Consider the following 11,678-nt stretch of genomic DNA (forward strand, 5'->3'; position numbering starts at 1 on the left):
GTGTATTGACATGCATAAAAGCTTCTCTTAACACTAGGTTGGTAATGGGACACTTTTATGTCCTGGGACACTTTTATGTCCTGTGAAGTGACCATTTTCCTTGAATTACGTCAAGAGTTTCAAAATGGATTTGGAGGTGCTATCTATCTACAAAGTTGTCTCGTGAGCTGAAAAAAACTCGACATTTTTTTGGAATATCAATTGCATCTTTAACCTTGTCCTTGCACAACATTTCACAACCTAAACTGCGTGAAAAAACGAGTCCTATTTTTGGCTTTTTTCAACTTTTTGCAACTATACCACTCTAGAATTCATGTTTGTTTGGTCTATAATTCTAGAGAACTATCTTTAGTAGTCCTCAACATGTCCTGATGCTTCTAGGGAGAAATATATGTTAAAGTTGTAAGTTATGACTAAATTACAAAAATTGTCAAATCCTGTTTTTTAGCGAATTTTAGCTCTTCTATGATTTTTTGGTGGCTTTCATGATATCCAAATGCAGTTTTGATTCTCTATGTCACATATTGTAACATAAAGCTAATATTCCTTGAGTTTTGGGGCACCTAATACCCTATTTTGCATAGTAGACAACGATGGTTGATTTTTTCAATTATAGAAGAAAACGAAACATTCTAGTATATCAATTATAGCTTTTTCAATATTGTTAGTTTCTTGTGACAACTACATGCATTTTGTATGGGATTCTACAACTCATAATGTTGAACCCAGTTTTTTCATGTTTGTTGTATTTAGCACTTCATGTTTGTCCCCAAGATTCCCCTTGGTAAGAGATGTATTATTCTTTTGACATGCTCCATGGATCCTTATGAACCTAAAGGACAATAGGGAACTAAGAAAACATGCATATATTATTTGTATTGAGCATGGCTATAGAAACTTTGATGATAGGTTTGTAGAATAGTAAAAATTCAACTTTTTTGTACCTATTTCTTTTGGCAAAACAAAAAATAGTGAGTGAGAAGCAATCATATGTTCTGATCACCAACCCATTGAAGTTAACTAGGGAATTTATCTCAAGTCCTACAAAAATCCCTAATCTTATTTTTATGCAACAAAACGTAAGAAATGACTGTTTTGATGAAAATGTACTGGTCCATCAACTTTGGAGGCTTGGTGTGACCAAAAGATGAGAAATTTTACAAGTTTCTTATTTTTTCCATTTGTAGTAGGCCTTGAACTATAACCTCATGAAAGGATTTTACAAAATGAGTGGATCTACTATGGTTTTGGAGGTTTTTTTCAAACCCCTGAAAGGACACTTTTATGTCCTGTTAGGTTACCAACCTAGTGTTAACCCTCAATGGGTTATGGATCACCCTAGGGGTAGACGCTCAAATTTTTTAATTGGCAATGAATGGGGGTGAAAACTCTGGTCAACATTTATGTTGATAGCAACCATACTTTGAGGAAAAATCTATGGGAATGGCTTGACTTTGTGCATCTAAAGTCAGGTATTGTTGGAGGAGATTTCAACATGGTGTGTTCTGCTAGGGATTTTTTTGTTGTACATTTGACTGGTTATTCTAGCTTATGGCATAAACATGAAAATCAATGAATCTAGAGGTTGTAGACATGTAGTAGTGTTAGTGTGTATACGCGCTTCACCAGGGGCACTTTTCTCCCACTGGGTTTTTCCCCCTGGACATCTGGTGTGAAAGGACACCTTATCTCTTAGGGTTTCATATAAGCTTTGTAGCTATGAGTTTATATACTCTATTATTCTAATACAGAGAGAGAGAGAGAGACTACAGAGATCTCGTACGCAAGCTCTGTGTCTTCTCCTTCTCCATCTTCTTCCTGCAAATCACCATTCAAAAAAGCAGTTTTGATATCCAACTGATGCACTTTCCAACCATGATGAGCAGCAATTGCAACTAGTGATCTAACTGTGGACGCACAAGAAGTAGGAGCAAAGGTTTCATCATAATCTATGTCTTTCTGTTGCGCATAGCCTTTTGCTACAAGCCTTGCTTTGTACCTGTCAACAGTACCATCTTGTTTCCTTTTTACCTTAAAAACCCACTTGGTACCAATAGGCTTTTTACCTGTAGGCAAGTCCACTAGATCCCATGTATGATTCTTATGAATAGAATCAATTTCTTGTTGCATAGCATCTTTCCACTGAACACACTCTAAAGCTTGTTCAAATGAATCAGGCTCATCTGCATCACAAAGAGTGCTAAAGCAAGCCAAATCTACTTGCTCTCTGCCAAAAGTAGTACCAGCACGTGTTTTCCGTGGCAACGGTGCATCCAACTTGCTATCCTGCAAAGTTTTCTGAACCCATTTAGGCAAGGTTCTTTCTTCCCTGAGAACTTCTTGCTCTTCACGCACAATTTCCTCTACATCATGAGGTGTCACATGCTGATCAAAAGATTGATCAAGATTATCAACCTATTGTGATTCTTGATTCTCCACAAAAGAAGGAAGCAAACCTTCAAATACATCATGTGTCTGCATATGCGGTACATCAAAAGCAACCATAGGTTGAGCAGTAGTTTCTGAAAAAGTTACATCATCTCTGTAGTACGAGACTACAGAGATCTCGTACGCAAGCTCTATGTCTTCTCCTTCTCCATCTTCTTCCTACTCTGAGTTGCTGTCTTCCTTCTATTTCCTGTTTCATCATCTTCAACAATTGGTATCAGAGCAAGGTGATTTCCAGAGCCTCTACTTGCGTTTTCGCGTCCGCGCGCGCAATCGCAGTTTTCAAGCAGTTTTTGGAAAATTTGCTCGTGGGAGCATCCTCGACGTTCCGAGAGTATTCTGAATAGATGACCTGGGGTTTTACCCCCCTTTCGAAGCCGTTTGAGCCCTCAGAATTTTGTTCTGAGCAGCGTAACAGAAGTTACTTTTCGGAGGCGTTTAGATCAAGAGGGTGTGCTTTTTGACAGATTTTCTTCAGGTAAACAGTTCTTTTGGGAAGCAACTTGTCTTAGCTTTGTGCTGAGATTTTGTGTAGAGTTTTGCTTGCATTGGAGAGGAGATTTGTGAATCTCTTGGAGATTCTTTTGCTCTCTTGTGTGCATCCACAATATGGCTCAATCTACGGAGAAAGAGATTTTTGGTGCGTTTACATCCGAAGACAAATTGGATGGTACCAACTATTCTCTTTAGTCTTTTATGGCCAAAAATGTTTTGGTTGGTAAAGGATTGTGGCATTATTTATCTGGAGATGAAGTTCGTCCAGGTAGCATTGCACCTGCCACGCCTAGTCGTGGTGCAGCTATTGGTGCAGGACCCTCACAAGTCACTCCAGAGCAAAAGAGATGGGATACTAAATATGCACAAGCTATGGCTGTGATTGCCTTAACCATAAAGAGGACAATCACACCACATATCAGATCTTGCAGAAATTTTGAGGATGCTTGGAACACTCTGCAAGCTATGTTTGGAGGAAGAAACGCTGCCAGAATAGAGTTTTTGAAGAAACAACTTGACAAAATACAGATGGACGAAGGTGACGATATTGTCGAGCATCTTACAAAAATCAGGGATCTTAAAGAGCAATTGCTTAGCATTGATGAAGTGATTCCAGAGAAGGACATGGTTTCCAAAACACTCAATTCACTACCACCATCTTATCTGACTTTTCAGACTTCTTTGACTCTGTCTTTGCGAGCTAATCCTGAGCCTCTTCATTTTGAAGAGTTAGTGGCTTTGCTATTGCAGGAGGATCAATCACGTAAGAACAAGTCTTTACAGGTGGATGGTATGGATCATGCTCTTGTTGTACATAACAAAAACAAGGGTAAAGAGAGTGCTCATTACTCCAAGTTTAGTGCAGGACAATCTTCAGAGAAGTCTAAAGGTGATTCCGACAAGTCCAAGAAGAAAGGTAAATGTCACTACTGCAAGAAACGTGGTCACTACATTAGTGAGTGTAAAAAGCGAATTTCTAAAGAAAAGAAGAAAGAGTCAAGTTTGGTTGTTTCAGCTTCTGGTGATTCTTCTACAGCTAAAGAAGAGTCTGCAAACTTTGTGCAGGATTCTTATGCTTTTGTAGTATATTCAGATTTTTCTGCTTACAGTGTTGACAAGACACAAATGATTTGGTACTTTGATAGTGGTGCATCCAGGCATATTACTTCAAGGAAGGATTTGTTTTGTTCATTGGATGCAGCTCAAGCAGGAAAGAAGGTGACATGTGCAATAATGCTTCTTATCCAATCAAAGGCGTTGGTAAGATTTTGATTACCATTTCAGATGGTTCAGATTTATGCTTGACAGATGTCTTATATGTTCCAGGGATCAAGAAGAATTTGTTGTCTGTATCCTCTCTTGCAAAAAATGGTCTTCGGGTCATTTTTGAGGATGACAGATGTGTTGTACGAGATCGAGAGAATGGTTATTCTCTTATCACTACAGGTACGCTGGAAAATGGACTATTTGTGCTAGATCGTTATGAAAAGCAGATTCAGGTATGTATTGCAGAAACAAAGACTCAGGCCATGCAGGATGCTGAGTTGTGGCATGCTAGATTTGGGCATGTTGGTTATGGCAGTTTGATGACTTTACAACGTCATAATATGGTGCATGATTTGTCTTTATTGGAGATGCCACCAAGACATGTATGTGAAGGTTGCGTTCTTGGAAAGATGCATAGATTTGCATTTTCGTAGGATGGTTCAGTTAGAGCGACACAAAAGTTGCAGCTTGTACACAGTGATGTATGTGGTCACCTATGAGGACGCCATCTTTGGGAAACAGCCTTTATTTTGTGACCTTCATTGATGACTTTTCCAGGTTTTGTTGGGTGTATCCACTCAAACCAAAGTTAGATGTGTTTGCAGTTTTTCAACATTATGTCGCCATGGTTGAAAATGAAACAGGTTGCAAAGTACAGACTCTTCATACCGATCGAGGAGGTGAATACATGTCAAGTGCATTTAAGGATTTTTTGGGAAAGAAAGGCATTAAACGCCAATGCACTATGCCATACACACCACAACAGAATGGTGTTGCAGAAAGGAAGAACTGGTCTTTAATGGAGACGGCTAGATGTATGCTCAAGGCTAAGAGTTTGCCTCATAAGCTATGGATGGAGGCATTTGCTTGTGCAGCACATGTTTTGAACAGGTGTTCTACTTGTTCCTTGAAGACCATTACTCCATATGAAGCTTGGTATGACAGAAAACCGTCAGTCAGTTATCTTCGTGTTTTTGGTTGTCTTGCTTATGCTCACATCCCTCAGCAGTTACGTGGGAAGCTTGATGATAAGGCAATCAAATGTATATTTGTGGGGTACAGTAGTGGAAGTAAAGGTTATAGACTTTACAATCCTGCTACAAACAAGATGGTACTGTTGACAGGTACAAAGCAAGGCTTGTAGCAAAAGGCTATGCCAACAGAAAGGCATAGATTATGATGAAACCTTTGCTCCTACTTCTCGTGCGTCCACAGTTAGATCACTAGTTGCAATTCCTGCTCATCATGGTTGGAAAGTGCATCAGTTGGATATCAAAACTACTTTTTTGAATGGTGATTTGCAGGAAGAAGTTTATGTAAGTCAACCAAGTGGTTTTGTTGTAAAAGGTCAAGAGAAAAAGGTATGTAGATTGCATAAAGCTTTGTATGGTCTCAAACAGGCTCCAAGAGCATGGTATGAGAAGATACATACTTATTTGATTGGCCAGGGATTTCAGAATAGTCCAACAGAAAGTACTTTGTATGTCAAAAAGAGAGATGGAGTTCTCATTATGCTAACACTTTATGTGGATGATATGCTTCTTACAGGCAATAATGCAAATGAAATTGAAGCGTTTAAAGATGCTTTGAGAAAAACCTTTGAGATGTCTGATCTTGTTTTGCTACATTATTACTTGGGTATTCAGTTTGTGCAATCAGAGGATGGCATATACATGTTGCAGGAAAAATATTTGCATAAAATTTTGGACAAGTTTGGTATGCAAAATTGTAAACCAATCTCTACACCTGTAGAAACTAGATCAAAGTTGAGCATGCACGATGATGGAGAACCTTTTGATGTACATACTTATGCAGCAGCCGTTGGTTTCTTGATATATTTGGCAGGCAACACTCGTCCAGACATTCAATTTGGGGTTTCACAAGCAAGCAGATTTATGCACAGCCCAGGTATGCATCATTGGCAGGCTGTGAAGCGCATACTTCGTTACCTTTCAGGTACCCCTAATCTTGCCATGTTCTTTCCAAGGGGGGATATGTATGGAAAGCACAATTCTATGCAGCTTCTTGGTTACAACGATTAAGATTGGGCTGGTGATTTTGACACACGACATTCCACAAGTGGCAATTGTTTTTTCTTGGGAAATGCATGTATATCTTGGCTAAGCAAGAAGCAACCCACAGTGGCTACATCAACTTGTGAAGCTGAGTACAGGGCAGCTTTCACGGCAACAGTTGATTGTGTATGGATACGCAGGTTATTGGCAGATCTTTGTGGGTGTCAACAGGCACCCACTACCATTTTCACTGACAGTCAGAGTGCTATGGAAGTTGCAAGGAATCCAGTATTTCATGCAAGAACAAAGCACATAGAGGTTCACTACCACTATGTCAAGGAAAGGCTACATGCAGGGGAGATCACACTAACTTACTGTCCTACACACGATAACATTGCAGATCTATTTACGAAGGCGTTATCACGAGAAAAGTTTGAAGCTTTTCGAAAAGCTTTGGGCTTACTCTCATACACATGATGATCTGCTACCTTGTATGGATTCACACTATCACTACAGGGGGGATTTGTAGACATGTAGTAGTGTTAGTGTGTATACGCGCTTCACCAGGGGCACTTTTCTCCCACTGGGTTTTTCCCCCTGGACATCCGGTGTGAAAGGACACCTTATCTCTTAGGGTTTCATATAAGCTTTGTAGCTATGAGTTTATATACTCTATTATTCTAATACAGAGAGAGAGACTATAGAGATCTCGTACGCAAGCTCTGTGTCTTCTCCTTCTCCATCTTCTTCCTACTCTGAGTTGCTGTCTTCCTTCTGTTTCCTGTTTCATCATCTTCAACAGAGGTGTCCCACAACCCTAAGACAATGTGTGTGTGATGGCAATGCTTAGCATTCACTAAGAATTGGTTTAGTTTTATGCAAGTTTTTTTATAGATTCATGAAAAAAAAACATCACTTTGTAATTTGCAAACCAAGTATTGCACAAACTCCATTCCTCTCTCTCTCTCTCTCTCTCTCTCTCTCTCTCTCTCTCTCTCTCTCTGTGCTTCTACATCTTTCTTAGTCCACTTGATGCATGCAAAATTGCTTGCATGTTGTGTTGTGCCTCTTCTTGATCATGACAAAAGATCTCTTGCATCCTATTTCACATCCATAACTAGGTGGTGTCCATTTTCTTGTTTGGTTTTGACTGTGGATTTATTGTTGTTTGTGTTTGTGGTTGTCGTAGCCCCAATTGAGAAACACAGGAGTCTTTAGGGGTGTTTAGAGGTCGCTTCTCTTGTTGCCAGTCCGGATCCCCTCAATTTTGGTGTCCCCACCGAGGAGGGCTTTGTGTATTTTGCTAGTTCCTATTGAATAATCAAGTAAGTTGTATGAGTCACAAATATTTGTATGAGGGCCATTGATTCTTATTGCAAGGAAAAAGATACACATCATTATTAGCACTAAACTATTGAATTTCAACACGTGATTCATAGAATTTTAGTTCCTTGTAGGTTAGCAAAAATAAACTCATCATTGAATCCTTTTATATTGCATCTCATTAGGTATGACTTAAATTGGATTTATATTTTTGTTCTAGTTTAAGCATTAGGCTATGCATACACCATGGATAATGTACCAAGAATAGAGATTAATACACTTCACTCTACACCACATATTAGGCTATGCATACACCATGGATAATTGACCAAGAATAGAGATTTATCCATTTGCTAGACTGGCTCCGGATTTGTTAGAGTGATAAGTATTAGCCGTCTGAGCAGGATCAGGGATTTTCGTGGACGGTTCGGTTAGGGCTTGGCGCAGGAGCACTTTGGAGAGACTTGAGAGGACAAGACCCGACTAAGTGTCCCCGCATTCCACACAGTATCTGGCAAATATTTTTATTCAACAGGCTGGGCAAAGACTTCGCCATCATCAATTCTGATTTTGATGGAGGGGGGAAGCTTATCAAGATGAGAGATATCCATCTCCACAAGGACCTGCAGGTGCCAAGCTGGATTGTAAAACTCTTGTCTTGGGCGTTCTCCCAAAACATTCCCAAGCTGCCCTGCTATGAGACCAAGATGGCTATAGAGGTACAGGGGGCGGTTAGTGAACTCCACCCAAACTGGGTAGTTCCTGGAGGCGGAGCATTTCGAGTTGAAAGCTTTGTTCCATTTGAACAAACAGAGAGGCGAGTTCCTTATGACCCACTGGCCATAGCGTAAGGCCTGGAAAGCCATCTCTGGCTCCCCGAACAGGAACAATTAATGATTTTTGGGCAAGGATTGGAGGGATTCCACTTCAATACCTCTCGCAGTCCATTGTTGCTTGACCCAAGCTTTGAGTGAGGCGGCAGGGGGTCGTGGGCCATCCAGAAGACCTACCAAAGCCTTGCTTTCCAACTCCCTTTCAACTTTTTTGACCTGAGACAAAGGTAAAAGGACCGAAGGCTTACCTTCTGTAGCTTGTTGGTGGCGAGCATGAGCAACTCCTTGGCTTGTATCGCATTGAACCTCTAAGGAGGGGGGGAGATGGATGCTTCCTCCGGGATCCTACAACAAAGCAAGAGTCTCCCAGATGGAGGTGCGGTCGGCCATGGAACCTCCCGCATAAACCCCTACCAATCTCGCATTGACAGGGTGTGGAATAAAGGCAGAACACCAATTGTGGCCAGACTGATGATCGAGGTTGACATCTTTGAATTCTATTGGAATCCCTAGAACACACCCACCCGAACCATGAGTGCGAGATCCTATAATCCAGAAGTGCTTGCTGGAGATTGTTGCCAGTGTTGAAGAATCCAGATTCTGACAAGAGGTCTTGACCTCTTGGAGAACCAGAAAGTCCGGTGGATTATTGCGTACCTATGAAGCTATCCTCTTGACTATGGTAGGGTCTGAGACACCCTCAACATTCTAGGATAGCACTTTCATTTAGTAACATTTTTTGCTTTTTTCTTGCTCGTGTGCCTAGGAGGGGTTTGGGCAACACTGGCATGACTTCTTTTGTTGTCCTTAAGGACATCCATGGGGGTAGGCTCGTTGGAGACAGGTACAAGGGCCATCTCACCAACAGGAAAATTCTCCTTGTTGAGGTCAAGCAGGGATTGGTTATCAAGGGCATTGAGTTCCTCTTCAAGCCGAGTAGCAACAGGTGGGTCCTAGGATTGGCTGGGGGGGATGAACTCGCCAGAGTCGTCGGAGTCAGAGTCCACAAACTCATGTAGCTTAGCTAAAATGGTGAATCGGTTATGAGCCTTGCCTTTGTGGTCGTGCCTCCTGGTAGGGGATGTTAGACTGGCTCGGGATTTGTTAGGGTGGGAAGTATTAGCCGTCTGAGCAGGATCAAGGATTTTGGTGGACGGTTCGGTTGGGGGAACTGGCGCAGGAGCATTTTGGAGAGACTTGAGAGGACAAGACCTGACGAACTGTCCCCGCTTTCCACACAGTATCGGGCAAACGTTTTTATTCAACACGCTGGTCAAAGACTTCGCCATCATCAATTCTGATTTTGATGGAGGGGGGAAGCTTATCAGGATGAGAGATATCCATCTCCACAAGGACCTGCGGGTGCCAAGCTGGATTATAAAAATCTTGTCTTGGGCGTTCCCCAAGCTGCCCTGCTATGAGACCAAGATGGCTATAGAGGTACATGGGCAGGTTAGTGAACTCCACCCAAACTGGGTAGTTCCTGGAGGCGGAGCATTCCGGGTTGAAAGCTTTGTTCCATTTGAGCAAACAGAGAGGCGAGTTCCTTATGACCCACTGGCCATAGCGTAAGGCCTGGAAAGCCATCTCTGGCTCCCCGAACAAGAACAATTAATGATTTTTGGGCAAGGATTGGAGGGATTCCACTTCAATACCTCTCGCAGTCCATTGTTGCTTGACCCAAGCTTCGAGAGAGGCGGCAGGGGGTCGCGGGCCAGCCAGAAGACCTACCAAAGCCTTGCTTTCCAACTCCCTTTCAACTTTTTGCTTGAGCGGTTGCCCTCTTGTCTCAGGCGTAGGAGTTGGGCTAGCCTGAGTCTCTCATTAGTCGAGTGAGGCCATTGTTGTGGTGGGCAAGCCCTTACCACATACCGATGGGAGGATACATAAAATAGTGGAGTGTGTGAATAAGGCAAGGAAGCGCATATGTGAAATGGGGCGACAAGAGCATTAGGTGCTCTACCTCCAAATTTAGGAATGATGTAAGTGAATGCATGATGTGGGAAACTGGCCACCCGTAAACTAGTACGCAAAGACCTCAATCAAACAACCATTATGTCACAGACGTTGAAAGTCAGGAATAGAGATTCCTAGTTGCCCACTCACAAGCTCTCTCTAAGTGTGTGGAGACTCGTAGACCAGCTATGTCTATCTGACATATGGTGCAAATCTCAAATAATACGAATGCCAATGAGCGATATAGTTAAACAGAAGAGACCTGGAAAACAGTCCTCGAGAAAAGTATCTTGTTGGTAAGGTGCAATCCCTGCAATTTCCAAGTTAGAAAATCCTACAAATTTTAGTGGAAAAACCTCCACACAAGTTCCCAGCTACCTCCATACGTAGAGGCTTTTATCGAGCATTTCTGATTGAGCTCAATGTCCTTAAATTGCTTCGTTTACGACTTTTCAAAATGCAGATGGTGGCTGAGGTGCCTAGCAGAAAAGGGAGAAGGAGCACTTTCTCGTTTTGTTTTGTTTCCTTTTCAGTAAAATATCATGAGAGAAGGCGTTGGGCTGTGTGGCTTTTGCAAACTATGGAGTGGGCGACGGCATAAGGACCTCCTGATATGCCGCGGATCTCCTTGTTCGCGCGCCAAACCCTCATACTTCTCCCGACACTCTCTCGGCTGCTTCTCGTTTTAACCACTCAATTTATAAGTCTATAATGCGTGCGACAACCATCTTTCATCTCGACCGCGTAGCGCAGTGGATTAGCGCGTTGGACTTCGGATCCAAAGGTCGTGGGTTCGAATCCCATCGTGGTCGCTTGAGTCTCTCTCCTGCAGTACAGCCCGCATGGCTGCTCTTGTGGTTTTAATTGGCACGAAGCTCCACTTTGCTTACAGTCAACCTTGCACGGTTTTTGAAGGTTTCGTTCACAAAAGCGCGAGCACGGCTAATTTTTGAAGGAGTCGCATCATCATCTCGCATGGTTTTTGAAGGTTTCGTTGACCAAAGCTTTGTAACCGCGAATCCGCGAGGAAATAATAGGCAGCTCCAATACCCCCCGCCGCCCTCCCGTAGGAATGTGAAGAAAGAACCAAGCTTTGAAGCCGAGAATGGGAAGACACACGTACCAGAGCAGGATTTTGGGGTGGGATGTGACAAAACGAAGCCACCAAACATTGTAATCATTATGCAAAGTGTTTAGTTTTGCTCGCTTGATACTTCAATCCTCAAACGCATCAACAACAACAATGATTATTACTGAAAGTCGATCTACTAGGTGGAAATATCTTGCACCCCGTGGATACCTGGTCAAGGAGATGAAAGGAATATTGGTCGTCAAGATATTG

General features: G+C 42.1%; 1 non-coding gene across 1 annotated transcript; it reads left to right on the forward strand.

Annotated features, from left to right (window-relative positions):
* Window positions 1-11,074: 11,074 nt before the first annotated feature.
* Window positions 11,075-11,148, forward strand: TRNAR-UCG (transfer RNA arginine (anticodon UCG)). Its single transcript has one exon. It is a non-coding gene; the product is annotated as a tRNA-Arg (tRNA).
* The last annotated feature ends 530 nt before the right edge of the window (window positions 11,149-11,678 follow it).

The sequence above is a fragment of the Adiantum capillus-veneris genome, chromosome 7 (genome assembly GCF_014529385.1).
Source record: "Adiantum capillus-veneris isolate H3 chromosome 7, ASM1452938v2, whole genome shotgun sequence".
NCBI classification, from domain to species: domain Eukaryota; kingdom Viridiplantae; phylum Streptophyta; class Polypodiopsida; order Polypodiales; family Pteridaceae; genus Adiantum; species Adiantum capillus-veneris.